The sequence below is a fragment of the Delphinapterus leucas genome, chromosome 6 (genome assembly GCF_059928025.1).
Source record: "Delphinapterus leucas isolate spDelLeu-1000000601 "Yukka" chromosome 6, BTC_Dleu_Yukka2, whole genome shotgun sequence".
Classification (NCBI taxonomy): domain Eukaryota; kingdom Metazoa; phylum Chordata; class Mammalia; order Artiodactyla; family Monodontidae; genus Delphinapterus; species Delphinapterus leucas.
In genome coordinates, this window is record NC_143134.1 from 39,100,646 (window position 1) to 39,126,360 (window position 25,715).

At 38.1% G+C, this 25,715-nt stretch overlaps 1 protein-coding gene and 1 non-coding gene across 11 annotated transcripts in view; both read right to left on the reverse strand.

Annotated features, from left to right (window-relative positions):
• The window catches only part of AOPEP (aminopeptidase O (putative)), a 390,564-nt gene that overhangs the window by 361,371 nt on the left and 3,478 nt on the right, over positions 1 to 25,715 (reverse strand). For 7 of the 10 annotated variants that reach the window (XR_016393524.1, XR_016393525.1, XM_089913028.1 and 4 more), the window contains exon 1: positions 1 to 879. The gene's annotated coding sequence lies outside the window, so the exon portion shown is untranslated. The other 3 variants (XM_089913031.1, XM_089913027.1, XM_089913030.1) reach the window with 3 other exon arrangements.
• Positions 2,014 to 2,086, reverse strand: TRNAR-UCU (transfer RNA arginine (anticodon UCU)). The gene has a single exon. It is a non-coding gene; the product is annotated as a tRNA-Arg (tRNA).

Below are 25,715 nucleotides of genomic sequence, written 5' to 3' on the forward strand. Positions count from 1 at the left end.
GGAGACTTAGATGTAGTCCACCTTGTCCCCCCCGCAGTATAAAACCTTTTTTCTTGCCCTTTTCTGTATCTCCCCTGAGACGAAGGTACTTCTTCTCTCCTGCAGGATAAAATGGTGCAATTTTTCACAGTGCTCTGAGGTCCCAGTGGTCCTATGGAATATCTGCACATTCAGCCATTGCTCCTCTGGAAAAATGCCAGAGGACTCCCACTCCACAACGCTCCACGATTCAGGGGTTCAGGAAGCAAGGTGGGGAACAGATCTAGACTATGGCAGGCCAGGAGAATACTACTCACCCAAAAACTTCCCTAGGACATATTGGTCCCAAGCTAGCAACATGAATCTAGAATGCCTTAGAGAAATCAGGCAGACCAGAGTCTTCAGCCTACGGGGAGTCAGTCAATTCAGAACTCCTCCGGACTACTCAGAAATCTTTGAGAAGGCACCTGACCTTTGCATAGCAGTATTAACGACAATTAGCAACTCCATCTAACAACTGCTTGCTATAAGGCTTGGCGTATTAAGTACATCATTGCATCTATTTACCTCTACCTACCCAGTGAGGTAGGTTTTTCATCCTTTCTACAGATGAGTAATTTGAGGCCCAGATAGGTGAAGATACTTCCTTAAATTCAGTTATTAGATGGCAGAGTTGAAATTTAGATTCATATGGTCTGATTTCAGATCGTAGACTCTTAAAACTACGCTTTGCCTGAAGCACAGTCCAAGTCTAGATCAAAAATGTCCATTTAAAGCACAGGAAGTGCATTAGATCCTAAATCCATGAGTTGAAAGAGAATGGCGACACTGAAACAGGTAAAAAACTACTCCCGTATTCCCATACAAACATGGCTATCCACCATCACCAGTCTTCCCACCATTCACAAACACCATATTCTACTGCTTACTGGCAAGGCAATTTATACTATGTCACAGGTCCTGCAATTTATATTATGCTACAGGCCCTGCCTTTTAAGGAGTAATAAAATCTTACACATACACACCAAGTGAAAGGTATATTTTAATCCTGACCTAATAAAAGTTAACTATATAAAATTGCATAATACCAAACAACACTTTACATGTTGATATCCAATTTGTTAAAGCTAAAATCATGTATTAATGATGATGCAATAATATAACATTATATATATATCCCTGAATAGGCCACATACTATCCAGAAACCATTCTTACCATGAGACACTGGACTAGACATTCTAGGGGTTGGAAGATGGCGGAAAGGTAAATAAGGATGGGATATTAGAACACAAACTCATGTTTTAGGTCTACTTCTAGGCTGCCAGGAATACCAGCCTTGTTGATATATGCTTCTTTCACTCAAATTTCTTCCCACCATTCTCCAGAAAAAAAGACTCCTATAGACAAGCTCTGAATGGCTTCATCTCTTCAAAAATGGAACAACATCAGTTCTTTCACCTGATTTTCACATGACAGTTTCTAAAACCCTCATAAAAATCCCAGGTCACACTCGAGGTCACTCACTGTCCTCAATGCAGTACAACAGTTGAAATAAGGTTTGACCATAGCAGATTCAAAAGGAAGGGGTATTATTTCACCAAGTGCTTTGCATACCACAGGCCCAAGATAAGTAACTATTGAACACTTTTGTGGATATAATTCAACTAATATAGCCTTTAAAAATAAAAAGAACTGGCTTAATATCTAATATTCAATGATGAAAGCATTATCAAACTACCCAGGAATTTTTGTCATGCTATGATAAAAATTAACAAAACTTTAAAACTCTATTAGGAGAAGTAATAGAATTTATTATGTCCATATATATTCATATACTGGAAACAGGATCTAGATTAATAGAGCTGGGTTACAGGGTTCAGTAGGGTAAAAATAAAGAAATTGGAAAAGAAAATATAGAGAAAAATATCAGCTTTTCAAGTAAGATTTCCTCTTCTAGAAATGTTGAAAACCACTGGGTTTTTTTGTTTGTTTTTACTTTTTGAAGCCACACCGCATGGCATGCAGGATCTTAGTTCCCCAACCAGGGATTGAACCTGTGCCCCCTGCAGTAGAAGCACAGAGTCTTAACCACTGGACCACCAGGGAAGTCCCTGAAAACCACTGTCTTTAAAAGAAGCTATTTTTGATATTTTGGCCTTAAAGAAATAATCTGAAAGTAGTTTATTAGTAACAAATGTTCTACCATGGAGAAAAAGTTACTGCTCTAGCTCGTAGGAGAATATATTTTATTAGCATAAAGAGATTACAGATGCAGACTCCTCGGATCTATGATCACAAAGGACTAGAAATCCAGTTCCCACTCACAGCATGAATCCCCTCTAGAACACACCTGCAGAGTCATCCAATGACTATTTCAAAAGCCCCAGGTATTTTTAATATTGTTTAAAAACAGCAGAACAATCCAAATGCCCATCAAGTGATGAATGGAAAAACAAAATGTGGTATATCCATACAATGGAATATTACTCAGCCATAGAAAGGAATGACATACTGATATATACTAAACATGGATGAAGCTTGAAAAAATTATGCTAAGTGAAAGAAAGACACAAAAGGCCAAATATTATATGATTCTATTTATATGAAATGTCCAAAACAGGCATATCCGCAGAGACAGACAGTATATTAGTGGTTGCCGGGGGCTGGGGAAAGGCAAAATGGGGACTGACTACTAATGGATAAAAGGATTCCTTGTGGAGTGATGACAATATCCTAAGATTAAACTGTGGTGATGGCTACGCAACTGTGTGAATATACTGAAAAGCACTGAACTGTACACTTTTAAAGGGTGAATTTTATGGTATCTGAGTTACATCTAAATAAAGCTATTATTTTAATAATTGGGGAAAAAAGAAAAGCAAACCATTTAAACAAAGTTTTACAGTGATTTTCTCACAAGTGTCCTATGGAAGATAGAAAATCTTACATAATTTAGAACAAAAGACTCAGTAGAAACATAAATGATATTAGCAAGGATTATTAGGGATATTAGGGTTGACATATATACATTAGCATGTGTAAAATAGATAGCTAGTGGGAACCTGCTGTACAGCACAGGGAGCTCAGCTCAGTGCTCTGTGATGACCTAGATGGGTGGGATGGGGTGGGCAGTGGGAGGGAGGTCCAAGCGGGAGGGGATATATGTATACATCTAGCTGAGTCACTTCATTGTACAGCAGAAACTAACACAACATTGTAAAGCAACTATACTCCAATAAAAAAAAATAAGCTTAGTAATTTAAAGGGACTATTTAAAAAAGATACATATTGATTTCAACAGGAACTTACAGTTAAAGAATTATGCTAAATACACGTCTCCTTCCAACATGGCACAGCATTTCAATCTTAGAATTTATTTTGATATTATTTTGAAGACTATTTCAAAAAGTGTCAGCCTTGAGTATTTGTTTAAAACAGTATTTCCCAAGCTTTAGTCATGTATGTACCGTCTAAAGTATTTTTGCCATCCTCACACCATCTGTATTATTATTTATTAAATATTTTCCTTCAATCCACTTCACCATTGACTCACCTTTTGTAATAACCATGAAATCGTGGGTTTGAAGTGCTAATACACACTTTTCCCCCATATATTAAAATTCAAAATATGCTTATCCATGTACCACTTTAAATCATCTTGTATACAACTCAAGAAAACACTGGTTAAAAAAACCAGCTTTGCCTGGTAACATATCTATACTTTAAAAAGTGACAGGGAAATTAGAATGGTCAGAAAAACACTGTTAGGACTTTTCTATAAAGTAAGGCACATGTTCAACGGGAGCAACAGGGCTTGCACTTGGCCAAGAGAAAGTCTTTGAGAACAGTACCGGCGTGGATGGTAGAGGAAAATGGCGAGCAGTAGGCCTCCATGAGGGACACAGCTGAAAGAGCAGCGATGTTAGGTCTTCTCTACAAGTTCTTGGATACAGTATGATACAGTCCGGGTGCTACTGCCATGTTCAGCTTGTCAAACAGAGCTGAATTTGGCAGAAGGAAGGCTGTCTGATGATCAGATGGGGCAGGGCTTTTTTTTTTTTTTTTTTGGCGGTATGCGGGCCTCTCACTGTTGTGGCCTCTCCCATTGCGGAGCACAGGCTCCGGACGCGCAGGCTCAGCGGCCATGGCTCACGGGCCTAGCCGCTCCGCGGCATGTGGGATCTTCCCGGACCGGGGCACAAACCCGCGTCCCCTGCATCGGCAGGCGGACTCTCAACCACTGCGCCACCAGGGAAGCCCAGGGGAAGGGCTTTCTACTGACTCTGCTTCTTCCTTCCTGTTGACACCAGTCCTAAAAGCCTGCAGAGGGGCCCACTACTAAAGTAGTGACTCCAGGGCAGAGAAAGTCTGGGCTCTACTACATCTGCTCCTCTTGTATAAAGGAAACATGAGTTAGATTTCATTCTGAAATATTAGTATGAAGGGTGGTTTGAAACAGATTCCTTAGAGAAGCTTATTCCCATTCCTGATGGGAGATGTCATCATACAACCCCTCCTCAAAAAAACTCACATTGAAGACCCTGGAATAATTGATCATCCCCTTTTTTACTCCCTTTTCCCACTGCAGAGGGAACAACTACTGTTGTTGACAATTATCCATCCTAAGTAGGTGAATCAAGAACATGCCACTGTCTTTACTCTTATCCATTTAAGAAGCCCTAACTGAATTCTGGAATAGCGAGGTATACAGAAAGATAGTAACTGAAGGCTCTCTGCAAAGAGAACAGAAAAAAAAAAAAGCTTCCTTCCCTATTCTTATTCATTAATCATTTTCCTGAGAGCTAGATATAACAACTTTAAAAAAAATCTATGTAAGAAAAAAATCATAAATCATTTTTTAAAATTTATTTATGTATTTATTTTTGCTGCGTTGGGTCTTCATTGCTGTGTACAGCCTTTCTCTAGTTGTGGCGAGCGGGGGCTACTCTTCAATGCGGTGCACAGGCTTCTCATTGTGGTGGCTTCTCTTGTTGCAGAGCATGGGCTCTAGGCACACAGGCTTCAGTAGCTGTGGCACATGGGCTCAGTAACTGTAGCTCGCAATCTCTAGAGCGCAGGATGAATAGTTGTGGTGCCTGGGCTTAGTTGCTCCACAGCATGGGGATCTTCGCGGACCAGGGCTCGAACCCATGTCCCCTGCATTGGCAGGCGGATTCTTAACCACTGCGCCACCAGGGAAGCCCCATAACTCATTTTAGATAAACCTACTCCTGCCCCTGAAAGTGACCTTAGGGTTCTGTTCAATAGGCTCACTGACATATTTTCTTAACACTCTTGATGCCTTTTAGGCTTCTGGCACATGGCTTGGAGACTGTGGAAAGATATACTTTCCTAGTATTTTCTCAAGTTAATTTATTCTTTGTGTGAAGCTTTGATATATAGCCCCATAACTCTAAAGATAGGCTTCCCAAAGACTGTTCAGAAAGTATAAATTATAGAACTACAAAACCTTTAAGTCTGATTGGTTTTGTGTTATATTATACTGTCAAAATGGTCTTTGGGAGCATTTTAACCTAGGAAGACTACTGATGATTTCTCAAAGAATTTCATCCCAAGCATCAATTTCCATTGAACATTACACATTAAGGTAGCTTCATTACTAGCAATTCAGATTCACATCTGTAAATATCCTCAGAAACTCATGAAAACATTTGTTTTATAACCAGATAAATCACAACTCTTCTCAGAGATCTACCACAGCGTGTCTCAAAGTGTGGTCTGAGGATCACACGCACTAGAATCAAATGGGGAGGGTGTTTGTTAAAAATACAGATTCTTCTAAAATATGACACAAATGAACTTATTTATGAAACAGAAAAAGACTCACAGACACAGAAAACAAACTTATGGCTGCCAAAGGGGAAAGGGGGTGAGGGAGGGATAAATTAGGAGTTTGGCATTGGTAAACAACAAGGTCCTACTGTATAGCACAGGGAACTATATTCAGTGTCCTGTAATAAACCATAATGGGAAAGAATATGAAAAATTATATATATATATATATATATATATATATGAACTAACTGTGCTATACACCAGAAACTAACACAACACTGTAAATCAACTATACTTCAATTTAAAAAAAAAAGATTCCTAGAAACTATGTCAGAGCTATTAAATCAAAATCTCCAGGGATGGGGCCAATAATCCACATTTTATATAAGATGGCCAGGTAATTCTTATGTACCTTAATGCTTCTGAACCACTTAGCTACTTGAACCAACTCTTGCCATCACAAAAACACAAAAACAGGATTCTCACAAGTCACTGCATATATAAAGTATACATTAAAAAAAGAATCAAGGAATAAATATTTAAAATGGAAAAGAAGGCAAAGTGAAAAGTTCTCTTCTATTACAGTCTGGAAGAATTTAGATTCTAGTGTGAACTGCAGCCATGAACAGGAAGTATTCTCTACCTGTAAGACAAGTGTTATTTGTTACTATATTTATAGTAAAGATACCAATATCTCTTCTGTCATTCAGTGTGAAACACAGGATACTCTGTAAGAGGAATGCCATACTTACATAATGATTAAAGGATGCTCCAGCATGCAATAAAGTCTGCACTCATTCTTTCTCAACATTGTGACTTTGCCACCACAATTTGGCAAAGTGGTTCTCAACCACTTTGATTTCCTGGGCCAGTGGTTTTCAAACTAGACATACATTTAAAATCATCTGAAGATCTTGTTAAGACACAGACTACTACTTGCATTTACAAGTTCCAGGTGATTACTCATGCTGTTGGTCCAGAGACCAGACTTGAGAATCACTGGCTTAATCTAACTCTGATCTCCTTCAATGAGTTCAGTGATGCTAAAAAAAAACTACTCCAACTGGCAAAGACTCTAACCACCGGTTGCAGGGCTTCTTGTGTAGGACCCTTGCTGTTCAGTATCTTCAGGAAGTTCCCATCATTCAAAACTCGTAGTAAGGGTGATAAGCTTGTCCTTTCTTGGCAGCTCCAGGGATAAACACCCTTCCTATCCCTCCCCCATTCCTAGCCCCTGTCTGACCCTACAGCCTCACTTCCTACCCTGAAACTATACTTCCTATGCAGGAAAGCTGTTGGAAAGTCAAGAGGTCCGTCTGTTCCTGTCTTAGGGAACTACACTTCCTTTAGCTGGAAATCAAGGCAGGCTCCCTCCAGTTAGTGATTTATTTGATGACTGTCACAGGACTACAGCTGTACAAACGAACTCAGCAAGGAGTACACGTCTGGAGGCACAATTAGGTCAAGTATAAACTCAAAAGACTGTCCAGAAATAGAAGCATTCAGCTCTCAACATTTACATACTGGTCCTTTGTGGGAATAAATATATAACACAGATTTCTCCATTCAGAGATAGATCCAGAATTTACAGACTACAAATGGGTGCCCCATTCTCTCTAAACAGCTTTCAAATTCATCTCGTCAAGGTTTAAAATATATTCCCAGCATCAGGTTCTAAGTGGTGAATTGCATATATATTCAGTTCATCCTTTCCAAGAAAAGATATTTCAATAAATTCTTAGAAATTGAAAAGCATTTCGGAGCAATGTAAGAAAACGCATTGGATAAAGCTTAAATAACTTTAGAGGATCTTCAGGAGCTCAATCATCTTTTCAATTTGAACATATAACTAACAATTTGGGGACCATGTTAAAATTAATTAGGAAGTTTAACAGGTAAGGCTAAACAGTTTATTTTTCCTTTTTCTTTCCTTAAGAAAAAAGTAAACCTGGAGAACAAATACAGAACTACACCAATAGGGAAGGATGTTTTTAAAATGTTGGCCATAAGCTAGTTAAATGTTGCAAATACTGCATAACATTAATAATTTACTATGTATGGTAAAAATATATGACTTCCTTAAACCATTGTAAGAAAATGATTAAATACAACATACACTATAACCATGGTATTTCCAAAACCTAGAACACTTGCTTTAACAAGAAAATATGTTAAGCCATGTTCTGAATCAAAAAAATTTGTTATAAAAAACAGTCCAAATCCTTGGGCATCCACTTGCTCTAGTGTGACCACTGAAGAGTCTTAGGTTTGTCCAACTACTGAATATGGGTGCAAACTGAGCACACAAATCATTTAATGTCATCTGCTACTGGAGACCAACTGATGGATGTAATGCTGCTGCTTTTTACAGCACAACTTCTTTGACAAAATGTTGTTTTCTGGCATGTTGTCGTATTTAGCATAAACATCCATTTTCATGGTTTGGAGAGAGCAACCCATTTCTCCTTTGAGGTGCTAGATCCTAAACACCAAAACAAATCAGATCCATATGGTATAAAAAACTGGTCATGGGCTTCCCTGGTGGCGCAGTGGTTGAGAGTCCGCCTGCCGATGCAGGGGATGCAGGTTCGTGCCCCAGTCCGGGAAGATCCCACATGCCGCGGAGCGTCTGGGCCCGTGAGCCACGGCCGCTTAGCCTGCACGTCCGGAGCCTGTGCTCCGCAACAGGAGAGGCCATGGCAGTGAGAGGCCCACGTACTGCCAAAAAAAAAAACCAAAAAAACAAAACTGGTCATCATTCTTTCTTGAGGTAATTAATTAATCTTTTTTTTAGAAAGCCCCATACTTAAGTATGGAAATAAGGTCAAAAACTATTGTTAATCAGACTTCCTTGGTGGCGCAGTGGTTAAGAATCCGCCTGCCAATGCAGGGGACACAGGTTCGAGCCCTGGTCTGGGAAGATCCCACATGCCACGGAGCAATTAAGCCCGTGCACCACAACTACTGAGCCTGTGCTCTACAGCCTGTGAACCACAACTACTGAGCCCGCATGCTGCAACTACTGAAGCCTGTGCTCCACAACAAGAGAAGCCACCGCAATGAGAAGCCCGCGCACCGCAATGAAGAGTAGCCCCTGCTCAGCGTAACTAGAGAAAGCCTGCCCACAGCAACAAAGACCCAACACAGCCAAAAATAAATAAATAAAAATAAATAAATTTATACAAAATATTGTTAATCACCAGTAGAGGATTTAGCTATTATAGGATATTCCTTGACAGAAGCTGATTTTTTATACTACATCAAATAGATTGGCTTCCATGAAAAATAATTTGTATTACATTCCCCTGCCCTGCATATAGCCACCTGAGGACCTGGTCCTGCTCTCCAGCAGGCCAGCAGCAGACCCACACCACCCCCCACCTCTGAGCAGCCAACCACACCAGAAGCCTACCCCACCCTCCAGTAGGCCTACAGCCACCACAGGAGGCAGCCCTGCCTACCAGCATGCCCACAGCAGTCTGCCTCACCACAACAGAAGGGCACACACAGCCCACATAGGGACACCTCTAGAGCATATAATTCTGATGACCAGAGGGGAGTGCACTGCTGGATCCCACAGGATGTCTCCTACATTAAGGCCACTTCTCCAAGATCAGGAGACGTAACCGAACTACCTAGTACACAGACATAAACAAGAGAATTGGCAAAATAAGAAGGCAGAGGAATATGTTCCAAGTAAAGAAACAAGACATAACCTCAGAAAAAGAACTAAACAAAGTGGAGATAAGCAATCTACTCAAAATGAGTTCAAGGTAATGATCATAAAGATGCTCAATGAACTTGGGAGAAGAATGAACACAGTGAGAATTTCAACAGAGTTAGAAGATATAAGGAAGAACCAAACAAAGCTGAAGAATACAACAACTGAAAGAAAAAATAATTAGAAGCAATCAACAGTATATTAGATGATACAGAGGAATGGATCAGCAATCTAGAAGACGAGTAGTAAAATTAAGCCATGCTGAACAGAAAAAAGAATTTTTAAAAATAAGGACAGTTTAAGAGACCTCCAGGAAAACATCAAGCATACTAACATTCATATTATAGGGGTCCCAGAAGAAGAGAGAGAGAAAGGGGCAGAGAACTTATTTGAAGAAGTAATAGCTGAAAACTCCCCTAACTTGGGGAAAGAAATAGACAACAGAGTCTTAAATAAGATGAACCCAAAGAGGTCCACAGCAAGACACATTATATATACAATGGCAAAAATTAAACATAAAGAGAGAATCTTAAAAGCAGCAATAAAAAAGTAACAAGTTATGTACAAGGGAACTCCTATAAGATTATCAGCTGACTTTTCAGAAGAAACTTTGGAAGCCAGAAGAGAGTGGCAAGGTATATTCAAAGTGACAAAAGGGAAAAAACCTACAACCAAGAATACTCTACCCAGCAAGGTTATCATTCAGATTTGAAGGAGAGATAGAGTTTTACAGATAAGTAAAAGCTGAAAGAGTTCAGCACCACTAAACCACCTTTACAAGAAAAGTTAAAGGGTCTTCTCTAAATGGAAAAGAAAAGGCCACAACTAGAAATATGAAAATTATGAAAGGAAAAAATATCATGAGTAAAGGGAAACATACAGCAAAGGTAGTAGATCAACCACATATAACACAAGTAGAAAAGGTTAAAAGACAAAAGTAGTAAAATCACCTGTATCCAAAATAAGTAGTTAGGGAATACACAAAACAAAAAGATATAAAAATATGACATCAGGGCTTCCCTGGTGGTGCAGTGGTTGAGAGTCCGCCTGCCGATGCAGGGGACACGGGTTCGTGCCCCGGTCCGGAAAGATCCCACGTGCCGCGGAGAAGCTGGGCCCGTGAGCCATGGCCACTGAGCCTGCGTGTCCGGAGCCTGTGCTCCACAACGGGAGAGGCCACAGCAGTGAGAGGCCCACGTACCACCAAAAAAAGACATCAAAAACACTTGGGGGGTGGTGTGAGTAAAAATGTAGGGTGCTTAAAATGCATCTGAACTTAAGAGATCATCAACTTAATCACATATATATAGGTTGTTATATATGAACCTCAAGATAACCACAAATCAAAAACCTCTGATACATACACACACAAAAAAGAGAAAAGAATCCAAACATGGGACTTCCCTGGTGGTCCAGTGGTTAAGAATCTGCCTTCCAGTGCAGGGGACGTGGGTTCAATCCCTGGTTGGGGAACTAAGATCCCACATGCCGCAGGGCAGCTAAGCCCATGCACCACAACTACTGACCTGCATGCTCCAGAGCACACATGCCACAACTAGAGAGCCCACGTACCGCAACTACTGAGCCCACACATTCTGAAGCCTGCACGCCACAACTAGAGAGAAGCTAACGTGTCACAACGGAGAGCCTGCGCACTGCCACGAAAGACCCCGCATGCCACAACGAAGATCCCATGTGCTGCAACTAAGACCCGACACAGCCAATAAATAAATAAATAAATAAAAGTTTAAAAAAAAAGGATCCAAACATAATCTTAAAAATAGATATAAAATCACAAGGGAAGAGAGCAAAAGAAGAAAGGAACAACAACAAAACTACAAAAGCAAAGAGAAAACAATTGACAAAATGCCAATAAGCACATACCTATCAATAATTACTTTTGAACACAGAGGCAAAGGTCCTCAACAAGATACTGACAAACTGACTCCAACAATAAATAAATTAAAAGGATCACATACCATGATCAACTGGGACTTATCCCAGGGATGCAAGGATTTTTCAATATCTGCAAATCAATCAACATGATGCACCACATTAACAAACTGAAGAATAAAAACCACGTGATCATCTCAATAGATGCAGAGAAAGCTTTTGACAAAATTCAACACCCACTTATATGATAAAACCTCTTCAGAAAGTGGGCATAGAGGGAACAAACCTCAACATAATAAAGGCCATATAGGACAAACCCACAGCTAACATCATACTCAACAGTGAAAAGCTGAAAGCATTTCCTCTAAGATCAGGAACAAGACAAGGATGTCCACTCCTGCAACTTTTATTCAACATAGTATTGGAGGACTTCCCAGGCGATCCAGTGGTTAAGACTCCACACTTCCAATGCAGCGGACGTGGGTTCAATCCCTGGTCAGGGAACTAAGATCCCACATGCCACATGGCACAGCTAAATAAATAAATAAACAAACAAGCAACATAGTATTGGAAGTCCTAGCCACAGCAGTCAGAAAAGAAAAAGAAATAAAAGTAATCCAAACTGGAAAAGAAGAAGTAAAACTGTCACTGTTTTCAGATGACATGATACTATTAATAGAGAATCCTAAGGATGCCACCAGAAAACTACTACAGCTAGCTCATCAATGAATTCAGTGAAGTTGCAGGATACAAAACTAATATACAGAAATCTGTTGCATTTCTATACGCTAACAAGAAAATATTAGAAAGAGAAATTAAGGAAACAATCCCATTTATGACTGCAACAAAAAGAATAAAATACTTAGGAATAACCTACCTAATAAGGCAAAAGACCTATACCCTGAAAGCTATAAGACACTGATGAAAGAAACTGAAGAGACACAAACAGATAGAAAGGTATACCGTGTTCTTGGATTGGAAGAATCAATATTGTTAAAATGACCATACTATCCAAGGCAATCTACAGACTCACTGCAATCCCTATCAAATTACCAATGGCATTTTTCACAGAACTGGAACAAAAAATTTTTAAATTTGTATGGGAACACAAAAGACCCCGAGTAGCCAAAACGATCTTGAGAAAAAAGCACGGAGCTGGAGGAATCAGACTCCCTGACTTCAGACTATGCTACAAAGCTACAGTAATCAAAGCAGAATGGTACTGGCACAAAAAAACAGACATATAGATCAACGGAACAAGACAGAAAGCCCAGAAAGAAACCCACACACTTATGGTCAATTAATCTATGGTCAATTATTAGGAGGCAAGAATATACAAGGGAAAAAAGACAGTCTCTTCAATAAGTGATGCTGGGAAAACTGGACAGCAACATGAAGAAGAATGAAATCAGAACATTCTTTAACACCATACATAAAAATAAACTCAAAATGGATTAAAGACCGAAACGTAAGACTGGATACTATAAAACTCCTAGAGGAAAACATAGGCAGAACACTCTTTGACACATGTTGCAGCAATATTTTGGGGGAACCATCTCCTAGAGTAATGGAAATAAAAACAAAAATAAACAAATGGGACTTAATTAAACTGAAAAACACCAGTCAGATGGCCATCAATAAAAAGTCCAGAGAGGGTGTAGAGAAAAAGGAATCCTCCTACACTGTTGGTGGGAATGTAAATTGGTGTAACCACTATGGAAAACAGTATGGAGGTTCCTTAAAAAACTAAAAATAGAATTACCATATGATCCTGCAATCTCACTCCTGGGCATATATCCAAAGAAAACTCTAATTTGAAAAGATACATGCACCCCAATATGTATAGTTCATAGCAGCACTATTTACAATAGCCAAGACATGGAAGCAACCTAAATGTCCATCAACAGATGAATGGATAAAGATGTGGTATAGATAGATAGATATAGATATAGATAGATATAGTGGAATATTAATCATAAAAAAGAATCACTTTGCTGTACACTTGAAACAAACACAACATTGTAAATTATACTTCAATAAAATAAATAAATAAAAATAAAATTACTTTAAATGCAAATGGGCTAAATGTTCCAATCAAAAGGTCAAGGCTTTTAATGTCAGCTACTTATTTCCTAGCTTGCAATGACAATACTTGTGATATAATAACAAAAACTAGGTCAGCTTGTATCTGTTGATAATATATATAATTTTTAATGCTTTGTAAAAGAGGTACGAGTTAGTACCCATTCTTGATGAATAATGCAGGGTAAGTTCATTAAGATAAGGCAAAAAAACAACTTCCACTGAAGTCTGGATTAATCAAACATAAAATAAAGCATATTTATAGGCGTATTCTACTAGTAGTTTATGTCCTGCTTACTAAGTCCATTGTAATTACCTGTCAATTAAAATTGTACATACATAATTATATGTTCCAAATAAATATGAAACAATAAAGAGCAGGTGGGAGAAGGCAGGGGAAAAGAATACTTCTAAGAGGTTGTAAGATTTAATGATAAGTTGACATTACTTCAGCTAATGACTGAGATGCCCAAACACAAAAGAAATGTTCTGAAATTAGGTCACATAGCACAGAACCAGGGCCTTTTGAAAAGCAGAATATTTAGAGGTAAAGGATCACAAAATCAGATCAGGAAATATTGAAAAAGAAACAAAAAACAACTACTCACCTAAAAAAACACTGCAAGAAAACCAAACTGGATGAATTCCATGACTTTTTAAAACACTGCAGGAGGGAAGTACAAGTTCAGAGAATTGACAGTGTTAGAAAAAGAGTTGACTAACACTTACTGGATAGAGTAAGAAAACAAACACCCAGAAAGTCTTAGTTCTTGTCTTATTTCAGAATCTCTTAGGATGGCCCATGACTGCTTTTCCAACTTGCTCTGGCTACTTTCTCTCTCTCCCAAAATTACCTACTCAGTGCCAACAACCTTCATCTTCATTCCACTCAGCAAACCAACGGTCCATTCTTGACATTTTTATTACTTGGAATAGATCTACATCTAAAATATGTAATTTTCAAAATAAAATATGTAATTTCCATAATCTAATCTCAGAACACGACCTCTGATTCTCCCCACTCTTTCTCTGGCTTACTTGCCAACTCTTTTACTTACTGCATTGAGACCCCAGTCCCTCACCCTTCCTATTATGTCCAATCGATCTGCTTCTTCTGACTCTAAGGCAGTGGTTCCAATCAGAAGTGATTTTGCCCCTCAGAGGGCAGTTGACAATGTCTGGAGACATTTTTGATTGTTACAACTGGAGGGGGCTGTTACTGGCGTCTAGTAGGTAGAGGCCAGGGATGTTAAACACCCTACAATGCATAGGACAGCCCCTACAACAGAAAATTATAAATGTTTCTAAAGTTGAGAATACCTGCTCTATGGTCCTCTTTAGATAATGTGGTCCATTTCTTCAATCACTCTTAGAACATTTTAACCTAAATTCTCTTGCCCTTTCATCCTTCTGACACACCTGCTCTATAAAACATAACTCTCAACCAATTGAATCATCCCAATTTTCTACTTCTAAACTTGGTGTACAGAGCTCAACAAAAGCAAAACAAACAAATAAATATCACATAATCACAAAAACAGCTGACAGTACATATTCACAGATTCCAACCTCAGCAAAACCCTCAGCATAATCAGGCAGGCAACTCTTCTTGTCTCTTGCTGGTCACCCCCTTGACTCCTATCTTTTTCCCTCAGTGACTATTCTAAACACTACCTGTCCCCTCAATTCCCCACTCTCCCCCAAAGTCAGCAACTTTAGCTGCTTTACAAAAGACATTTCGCTACCACTAGACAAGAACTTCCACATATTCCTTCCCCATCCTATGGGAGAATTTTTTACATCTATCCCCACCTTTCTCCCTAGGAGAATGGAAGAAGTGTCCCTCCTGTCCCAGCAAACTCTGATCATGGCCTACGCTCTGGATATCATCACTTGCTGGTCTCCTCCTGGACCCTGCTTCATCAATTATCCAACCCCCTAAATCATCTACCGCAACTTCTTCCTCTTTTCCAGCCCTTTTTTTTAGGAGAAAAAAAGTACAAGTGAACGAATGAACAAAAACCTTTCCTTCCACATCTCTCTCATCATAGCAAAATTCCTTAAAAGAACTGCCTTTACTCTGTTCTCATTACTCCATCTCCCTGCTCACATCCCTCCTATGCCACCAAGACTCCACAGTGGAGGCAAATGATTTCCTAGTTATCAACTTTGGCGGGTTCTTTCAGCCCTTAATTTTGGAGCATTAACACAAATTACCATGCCCTCCTTAAAATTTTCTCCTCTTTTGGTGCTTGCAACACCATTCTCTCCTCCATACATACCTCTTTGGCCTTTCCTTCTCCCACCTCTTAGATGTCTGTGTGTCCTGTAGTTCTAGCTTCAATCTTTCTCACTTGTTTGTGCAATCCATGCTCTAGTCACTTCAAATCATACATCCGGCCCTGATTTCTTCTAAGTTTTCCTAGTGAATGACATCACCATCTACCCAGTTACCCACAGTAGAATCCTAGGGATCATCCTAGATTTCTTACTCTCACACATAAACAATTGCAAAGTCCTATCAATTTAATCTAAGTATCTCTTGGATCCATCATAATCATTCTCTCTGCAACCTAATTCAGGTCAGTATCTCTCACCCAGAAACATTATTCTAAGAAGAATCATAATTAAGGGTATACAGGTAAAAAACTTGGAAGTCCCTTCTTACCAGTAAGAATGCTACACAAATACAATGAGGTATGATTCAAAAGAACACAGAACACTGGTACTCTTTTTTTTAAAAAATGGATTCTAATACTGTATAAATACAGGCAAATCATTTTATCTCAAGCTTCAGATTCCCAAATGCTGAATGAAGGGTAAAAGAGATATATCTAAGGACCTTTGAACCCTTAACATTCATTCTATAATTCTATTTCTACCAGACAATACTCAGAGAGTTCTTACCTCCAAATATGCACCATACTTGCTACATATGCAAGATATTATTGGTGCCAAAAGAAACAGGCTGATATGTCCCCTTTGCTGCCAAAATATAGCCAGCATATCCTGATTACCACGTTTCAAAAAACTAAACCTTCAATTACAAGTGTCAAAGAAATAAAATGTAAGCAAGAGAAAAAGCCAAGAAAAAAGTGTAATGAAGCTGACTATATATATAGAAAAATGCTATTTCAAAATAATTTCTTCAGGAATCGAGCAACATAGAATGAGTTAGATATAAAATGAGTGCACTATAAACCACTGTGACAGTCAATAACAACATTATGAACAGAAAGCTTTTTCTACCCACAAAACAGTAGTGTGGGAATTGTACAATATCTAAAGTCAAACACCAACACAATATATATGCAATATGAGATCATAAAAAGTTTTAGGATCTACTTTTCAAAGACAAGGAGATAATACAAACTAAGCTGTGAAAATGCAGTCTGAATCCCATTAAAATGCTGTCACCCCACTCAAATGAGAAGCACCTGTTACTCTTTTGACAGTTTGGGTTCAGTTGCTCTTCTTTTGCCTACTAAGCTCAGAAGTAATGTTCTGTTTTGAAGATCATATAGAAGAAGAGGGTAGAGAAAGAGCGTGTTAGACAAAACAATTTACATTGTAAAGTTGATAATGACCTAATGGTTGGTCAACTCAAAATTTAGGATAAATCAACTCTAGAGCCACACAGACTGGGTAAACTCCCAATGTCACCACCTACCAGCCTTGTAATCTTAAAAATTCATTTAATTTCTCTGTGCCTCAGTTTCTTCATCTGTAAAACAGAACAATGATAGTACCTACTTCATAGGTAAAGTGCTTGGAAGAATGCCTAGCATACTGTAAATGCTAAAGAAATATTGGATAAAGTTATCATTATTATTATTTTCCTTCTTATTTTTTGACTAAATATTAGGTGAGAAGAAAAACAACACTATAATGTATGCTCAAGCTCCAGTTTAACACTGTTACCAGGTATTTTGTTCACAGTTCAATAACAATGTTATTTCCGTTGATATATCCAATCCTGATCCTCTAGGCACTCACAGTCAAATCAAATCACTGAGTGTTAAGTTCATACCACATGAAATGAGAAGTATAAACAGGCATAATTCACACACACACAAAACAAGACACATAATTAACTGAACAGAATAGAGAACCTAGGAATAAACCTATGCATGTATGGTCAATTAACTTATGACAAAGGAGCCAAGAATATACAATGAGGAAAGGACAATCTCTTCAATAAATGGTGTTGGGAAAGTTGGACAGCCACATACAAAAGAATGAAACTGGACCACTATCTTACATCACATACAAAATCAACTCAAAACAGATTAAAGACTTGAATGTAAGACCTGAAACCATAAAACTCCTAGAAGAAAATATAGGTGGTAAGCTCCTTGATATCAGTCTTTGCAATGAGTTTTTGCATCTGATACCAAAAGCAAAAGCAACAAAAGTAAAAATAAAGTGGGACTACAACAAACTAAAGTTTCTGCAGAGTGAAGGAAACCATCAACAAAATGAAAAGGCAACCTACTGAATGGGAGAAAATAATTGCAAATCATATATCTGATAAAGGGCTGATATCCAAAACACATAAAGAATTCATACAACTCAATAACAACAACAATAAAATCCAATTAAAAAATGGGCAGAGTATCTGAATACCCATTTATCTAAAAAAGACATTACACACGGCCAACAGGTACATGAAAAGGTGCTCGACATCACTAATTATCAGGGAAATGCAAATCAAAACCACAATGAGATATCACCTCACACCTGTTAGAATGCTTATTTTCAAAAAGACTAAAAATAACAAGTGTTGGCAAGGATGTAGTGAAAAGGGAACCCTTGTATACTGTTGGTGGGAATGTAAATTGGTGCAGCCACTATGGAAAACAGTAGAGAGGTTCCTCAAAAATTAAAAGTAAAACTACCATATGATCCAGCTATTTCATTTCTGGGTATTTATCCAAATAAAACAAAAACACTAACTCAAAAAGATATATGCACCCCATGTTCACTGCAGCATTATTTACAATAGCCAAGATAAGGAAACAGCCTAAGTGTTCATCCATGAACAAATAGATAAAGTGTGGTATATACACACAACAGAATATTATTTAGACATAAAAAAGAATGAAGTCCTGCCATTTGTGACAACATGGATGAACCACAAGGGCATTGTGCTAAGTGAAATAAGGCAGAGAGAAAAAAATAAATACCATATGTTCTCTTACATGTGGAATCAATCAATCAATCAATAACCAGGCTCACAGATACAGAGAACAGATTGGTGGTTGCCAGTGGCAAGAGGTGGGAGGTGGGAGAAATTGGTGAACTGTTTTTGGTTTTTTTAGTATGTATGGTCAATTAACTTATGACAAAGGAGCCAAGAATATACAATGAGGAAAGGACAATCTCTTCAATAAATGGAGTTGGGAAAATTGGACAGCCACATACAAAAGAATGAAACTGGACCACTAACTTACATCATAAACAAAATCAAATCAAAGCAGATTAAAGACTTCAATTCAAATCAATTTTTTTAAATTTTATTTTAAAACCAATTTAATTTTTTAATAAATTAAAAAAACAGAAAATTTTTAAAATTTTTAAATAAGCAAAATTAAATATGCATCAGAAGTACAGCATATGGTAGATAATACAATGGAATATTATTCAGCCATAAAAGGAATGAAATTCTGATACATGCTACAACTTGGATGAACCTTGCAAACATGCCAATTGAACTAAACCAGACACAAAGGATAATTGGTGTCTGATTCCACCCACATGAGGAACCTAGAATAGGCAAATTCATAGAGACAAAAAGTAGAACAGAGGCTAACAGGGGCTGGGGCAGGATGGTATAGGGAGTGAGGGGAATGAGGAGTTGTTGTTTAATGGGTACAGAGTTTCTGTTTGGGAAGACAAAAAAATTCTGAAAATGGACAGTGGTGATAATTAAATAACACTGTGAATGTGCTTAATGCCAATGAGCTGTACACATAAAAATACTCAATTTTATATTATGTAAATACATTTTACCATCTTAGAAAAACTTTTTAAAACTATAGCCTATATTTTCAACAAGAAGTTTTAACATGATTATCAGCCTTAATAGTATTAAAATAAAGGACAGATCATTTATTCTCAAGTTCCTAACTACGGACATCAAAGGAGTCAACATCAACTCTTAGCTGGTCTTGGATTAAAGTACACACCTGAAAAGGGGTATATACCTTGCAAATTTCATATGGAACATTATTTCACCTTGTTGATAGAGTCAATTTGTTTTTTACTTCCATGAGGGAGATAGAAGGAAAGAGAACTATACTGAGGAGATAACGTTATATGAGGCCAATGCATAATGGTGGTTTTATAAAGAAGTACTTATCCACAAAGAAGCAAGATAACATGAGTGCAATAGTATAACTGCCCAGGGCACCATAAAGGGTTGTGTAAATCAACTGACATTCAATTCAAACGTAGAGAGGGTTCCCATGTATTGGTAAACCATAATTTAAAACACTGAAATATCCCCCAAAATTCAAACAGACATTGAAAGTCCATTATTTTAATACATATAATAAAAGGAAATATTTGAAAGCTCTACTCCAAACACTCTAAGAAAAACGCATATTGCATTACAAAGACACAATGAAAGTGAATTTAATAAATTAACATACGGCTAGAAGAACTGAGCCTCTGGCCAACAGCCAGCCAGAAACTGAAACCTGCCAACATGAAACTGAAACCTGCTAACAACATGAGTGAGCTTGGAAGCAGATTTTCCAGCTCCAACTGGGCTTGAGATATCTGCAACCCCAGACTTCAGTTTGTCTACACTTCCTAAGAAACCCTGAACTACCCAGGGCCTTGGTGCTCCAGCCAGGTGACAGGCCTGTGCCTCTGAGGTGGGAGAGCCGAGTTCAGGACATTGGTCCACGAGAGACCCCCCCCCCCCGGCACCACATAATATCAAAAGGCAAAAGCTCTCCCAGAGATCTCCATCTCAACGCTAAGACCCAGCTCCACTCAAGGACCAGCAAGCTACAGTGCTGGACACCCTATGTGAAACAACTAGCAAGACAGGAACACAGCATCACCCATCAGCAGAGAGGCTGCCTAAAATCATAATAAGGTCACAGACACCCCAAAACACACCACCGGACACAGTCCTGCCCACGAGAAAGACAAGATCCAGCCTCATCCGCCAGAACACAGGCACTGGTCCCCTCCACCAGGAAGCCTACACAACCCAATGAACCAACCTTACCACTGGAGGCAGCCAGCAAAAACAACGGGAACTACAAACCTGCAGCCTGCAAAAAGGAGACCCCAAACACAGTAAGTTAGGCCAAATGACAAGACAGAGAAACACAGCAGGTGAAGGAGCAAGGTAAAATCCCTGCAGACCAAACAAATGAAGAGGAAACAGGCAGTATACCTGAAAAAGAATTCAGAGTAAAGATAGGAAAGATGATGCAAAATCCTGGAAATAGAATGGAAAAAATACGAAAAACGTTTAACAAGGACCTTGAAGAACTAAAGAGCAAACAAACAATCATGAACAACACAATAAATGAAGTTAAAAATTCTCTAGAAGGAATCAATAGCAGAGTAACTGAGGCAGAAGAATAGATAAGTGACCTGGAAGATAAAATAGTAGAAATAACTACTGCAGAGCAGAATAAAGAAAAAAGAATGAAAAGAATTGAGGACAGTCTCAGAGAACACTAGGACAACATTAAATGCACCAACTTTCAAATTATACGGGTCCAAGAAGAAGAAGAGAAAAAGAAAGGGACTGAGGAAATATTTGAAGAGATTATAGTTGAAAACTTCCCTAATATGGGAAAGGAAATAGTTAATCAAGTCCAGGAAGCTCAGAGAGTCCCATACATGATAAACCCAAGGAGAATCACCCCAAGATACATATTAATCAAACTATCAAAAATTAAAAACAAAGAAAAAAATATTAAAAGCAGCGGGGGAAAAGCAGCTATTAACGTATGAGGGAATCCCCAAAAGGTTAACAGCTGATCTTTCAGCAGAAACTCTGCAAGCCAGAGGGAGTGGCAGGACATACTTAAAGTGATGAAAGGGAAAAACCTACAAACCTACAACCAAGATTACTCTACCCAGCAAGGATCTCATTCAGATTCAAGGAGAAATTAAAATATTTACAGACAAGCAAAAGCTAAGAGAATTCAGCACCACCAAACCAGCTTTACAACAAATGCTGAAGGAACTTCTCTAGGCAGGAAACACAAGAGAAAGAAAAGACCTACAATAACAAACCCAAAACAATTAAGAAAATGGTAATAGGAACATACACATCTATAAGTACCTTACATGTAAATGGATTAAATGCTACCAAAAGACACAGACTGGCTGAATGGATACAATAACAAGACCCGTATATTTGCTGTCTACAAGAGACCCACTTCAGACCTAGGGACACATACGGACTGAAAGTGAGAGAATGGAAAAAGATATTCCATGCAAATGGAAGTCAAAAAAAGCTGGAGTAGCAATTTTCATAACAGACAAAATGGACTTTATATAAAGACTATTACAGGAGACAAAGAAGGACACTACATAATGATCAAGGGATCAATCCAAGAAGATATAACAATTATAAATATTCATGCACCCAACATAGGAGCGCCTCAATACATAAGGCAAATGCTAACAGCCATAAAAGGGGATATCGACAGTAACACAATAATAGTAGGGGACTTTAACACCCCACTTTCACCAATGGGCAAACCATCCAAAATGAAAATAAATAAGGAGACACAAGTTTTAAATGATACATTAAACAAGACGGACTTAATTGATATTTACAGGACATTCCATTCAACAAAAACAGAATACACTTTCTTCTCAAATGCTCATGGAACATTCTCCAGGATAGATCATGTTGGGCCGCAAATCAAGCCTTCGTAAACTTAAGAAAACTGAAATCGTATCAAGTACCTTTTCTGACCACAACACCATAAGACTAGATATCAATTAGAGGAAAAAATATGTAAAAAATACAAATACATGGAGGCTAAACAATACACTTCTTAATAAGCAAGAGATCACTGAAGAAATCAAAGAGGAAATCAAAAAATACCTAGAAACAAATGACAATGAAAACACAATGACCCAAAACCTATGGGATGCAGCAAAAGCAGTTCTAAGAGGGAAGTTTCTAGCAATACAACCCTACCTCAAGAAACAAGAAACACGAAACACCTCAAAAAAACAACCTAACCTTACAGCTAAAGCAATTAGAGAAAGAACAAAAAACCCCCAAAGTTAGCAGAAGGAAAGAAATCATAAAGATCAGATCAGAAATAAATGAAAAAGAAATGAAGGAAACGATAGTAAAAATCAATAAAACTAAAAGCTGGTTCTTTAAGAAGATAAACAAAATTGATAAACCATTAGCCAGACTCATCAAGAAAAACAGGGAGAAGACTCAAATGAATAGAATTAGAAATGAAAAAGGAGAAATAACAACTGACACTGCAGAAATACAAAGGATCATGAGAGATTACTACAAGCAACTGTATGCCAATAAAATGGACAACCTGCAAAAATGGAAAAATTCTTAGAAAAGCACAACCTCCTGAGACTGAACCAGGAAGAAATAGAAAATATGAACAGACGAATCACAAGCACTGAAATTGAGACTGTGATTAAAAGTCTTCCAACAAACAAAAGCCCAGGACCAGATGGCTTCACAGGCACATTCTATCAAACATTTAGAGAAGAGCTAACACCTATCCTTCTCAAACTCTTCCAAAATATAGCACAGGGAGGAACACTCCCAAACTCATTCTCCGAGGCCAACATCACCCTATGCCAAAACCAGGCAAAGATGTCACAAAGAAAGAAAACTACAGGCCAATATCACTGATGAACATAGATTCAAAAATCCTCAACAAAATACTAGCAAAGAGAATCCAACAGCACATTAAAAGGATCATACACCATGATCAAGAGGGGTTTATCCCAGGAATGCAAGGATTCTTCAATATATGAAAACCAATCAATGTGATACACCATATTAACAAACTGAAGGAGAAAAACCATATGACCATCTCAATAGATGCAGAAAAAGCTTTGGACAAAATTCAACACCCATTTATGATAAAAACCCTCCATAAAGTAGGAATAGAGGGAAGTTACCTCAACATAATAAAGGCCATATAGGACAAACAAACAGCCAACATCGTTCTCAATGGTGGAAAACTGAAACCATTTCCACTAAGATCAGGAACAAAACAAGGTTGCCCACTCTCACCACTATTATTCAAAATAGTTTTGGAAGTTTTAGCCACAGCAATCAGAGAAGAAGAAGAAATAAAAGGAATCCAAATTAGAAAAAAAGAAGTAAAGCTGTCACTGTTTGCAGATGACATGATACTATACACAGAGAATCCTAAAGACACTACCAGAAAATTACTAGAGCTAATCAATGAATTTGGTAAAGTAGCAGGATACAAAATTAATGCACAGAAATCTCTTGCATTCCTATACACTAATGATGGAAAATCTGAAAGAGAAATTAAGGAAACACTCCCATTTACCACTGCAACAAAAAGAATAAAATACCTAGGAATAAACCTGCCTAAGAAGACAAAAGACCTGTATGCAGAAAACTATGACACTGATGAAAGAAATTAAAGATGATACCAACAGATGGAGAGACATACCATGTTCCTGGAATGGAAGAATCAACATTGTGAAAATGACTATACTACCCAAAGCAATCTACAGATTCAGTGCAATCCCAATCAAACTACCAATGGAATTTTCCACAGAACTAGAACAAAAAATTTCACAATTTGTATGGAAACACAAAAGACCCCGAATAGCCAAAGCAATCTTGAGAAAGAAAAACAAAACTGGAGGAATCAGGCCCCCGGACTTCAGACTATACTACAAAGCTACAGTAATCATGACAGTATGGTACTGGCACAAAAACAGAAATATAGATCAATGGAACAGGATGGAAAGCCCACAGATACACCCATGCATATATGGTCACCTTATTTTTGATAAAGGAGGCAAGAATATACAGTGGAGAAAAGACAGCCTCTTCAATAAGTGATGCTGGGAAAACTGGACAGCTACATGTAAAAGAATAAAATTAGAACACTAACTAACACCATACACAAAAATAAACTCAAAATGGGTTAAAGACCTAAATGTAAGGCCAGACACTATAAAACTCTTAGAGGAAAACATAGGCAGAACACTGTATGACATAAATCACAGCAAGATCCTTTTTGTCCCACCTCCTAGAGAAATGGAAATAAAAACAAAAATAAACAAATGGGACCTAATGAAACTTAAAAGCTTTTGCACAGCAACAGAAACCATAAACAAGATGAAAGGACAACCCTCAGAATGGGAGAAAATATTTGCAAATGAAGCAACTGACAAAGGACTAATCTCCAAAATTTACAAGCAACTCATGAAGCTCAATATCAAAAAAACAACCCAATCCAAAAATGGGCAGAAGACCTAAACAGATATTTCTCTGAAGAAGATATACAGATTGCTAACAAACACATGAAAGAATGCTCAACATCACTAATCATTAGAGAAATGCAAATCAAAAGTACAATGAGGTATCACCTCACAGCAGTCAGAATGGCCATCATCAAAAAATTTACAAACATAAATTCTGGACAGGGTGTGGAGAAAAGGAAACCCTCTTGCAATGTTGATGGCAATGTAAATTGATACAGCCACTATGGAGAACAGTATGGAGGTTCCTTAAAAAGTAAAAACAGAACTACCATATGACCCAGCAATCCCCGTACTGGGTGTATACCCTGAGAAAACCATAATTCAAAAAGAGTCATGTACCACAATGTTCACTGCAGCACTGTTTACAATAGCCAGGACATGGAAGCAACCTAAGTGTCCATCGACAGATGAATGGATAAAGAAGATGTGGCACATATATACAATGGAATATTACTCAGCCATAAAAAGAAACAAAATTGAGTTATTTCTAGTCAGGTGGATGGACCTAGAGTCTGTCATACAGAGTGAAGTAAGTCAGAAATAGAAGAGCAAATACCATATGCTAACACATATATATAGAATCTAGAAAATAAAAAAAAAAGGGTTCTGAAGAACCTAGAGGCAGGACAGGAGTAAAGACGCAGACATAGAGAATGGACTTGAGGACACAGGGGGGGGAAGGGTAAGCTGGGATGAAGTGAGAGAGTGGCATGGACATATACACACTACCAAATGTAAGAC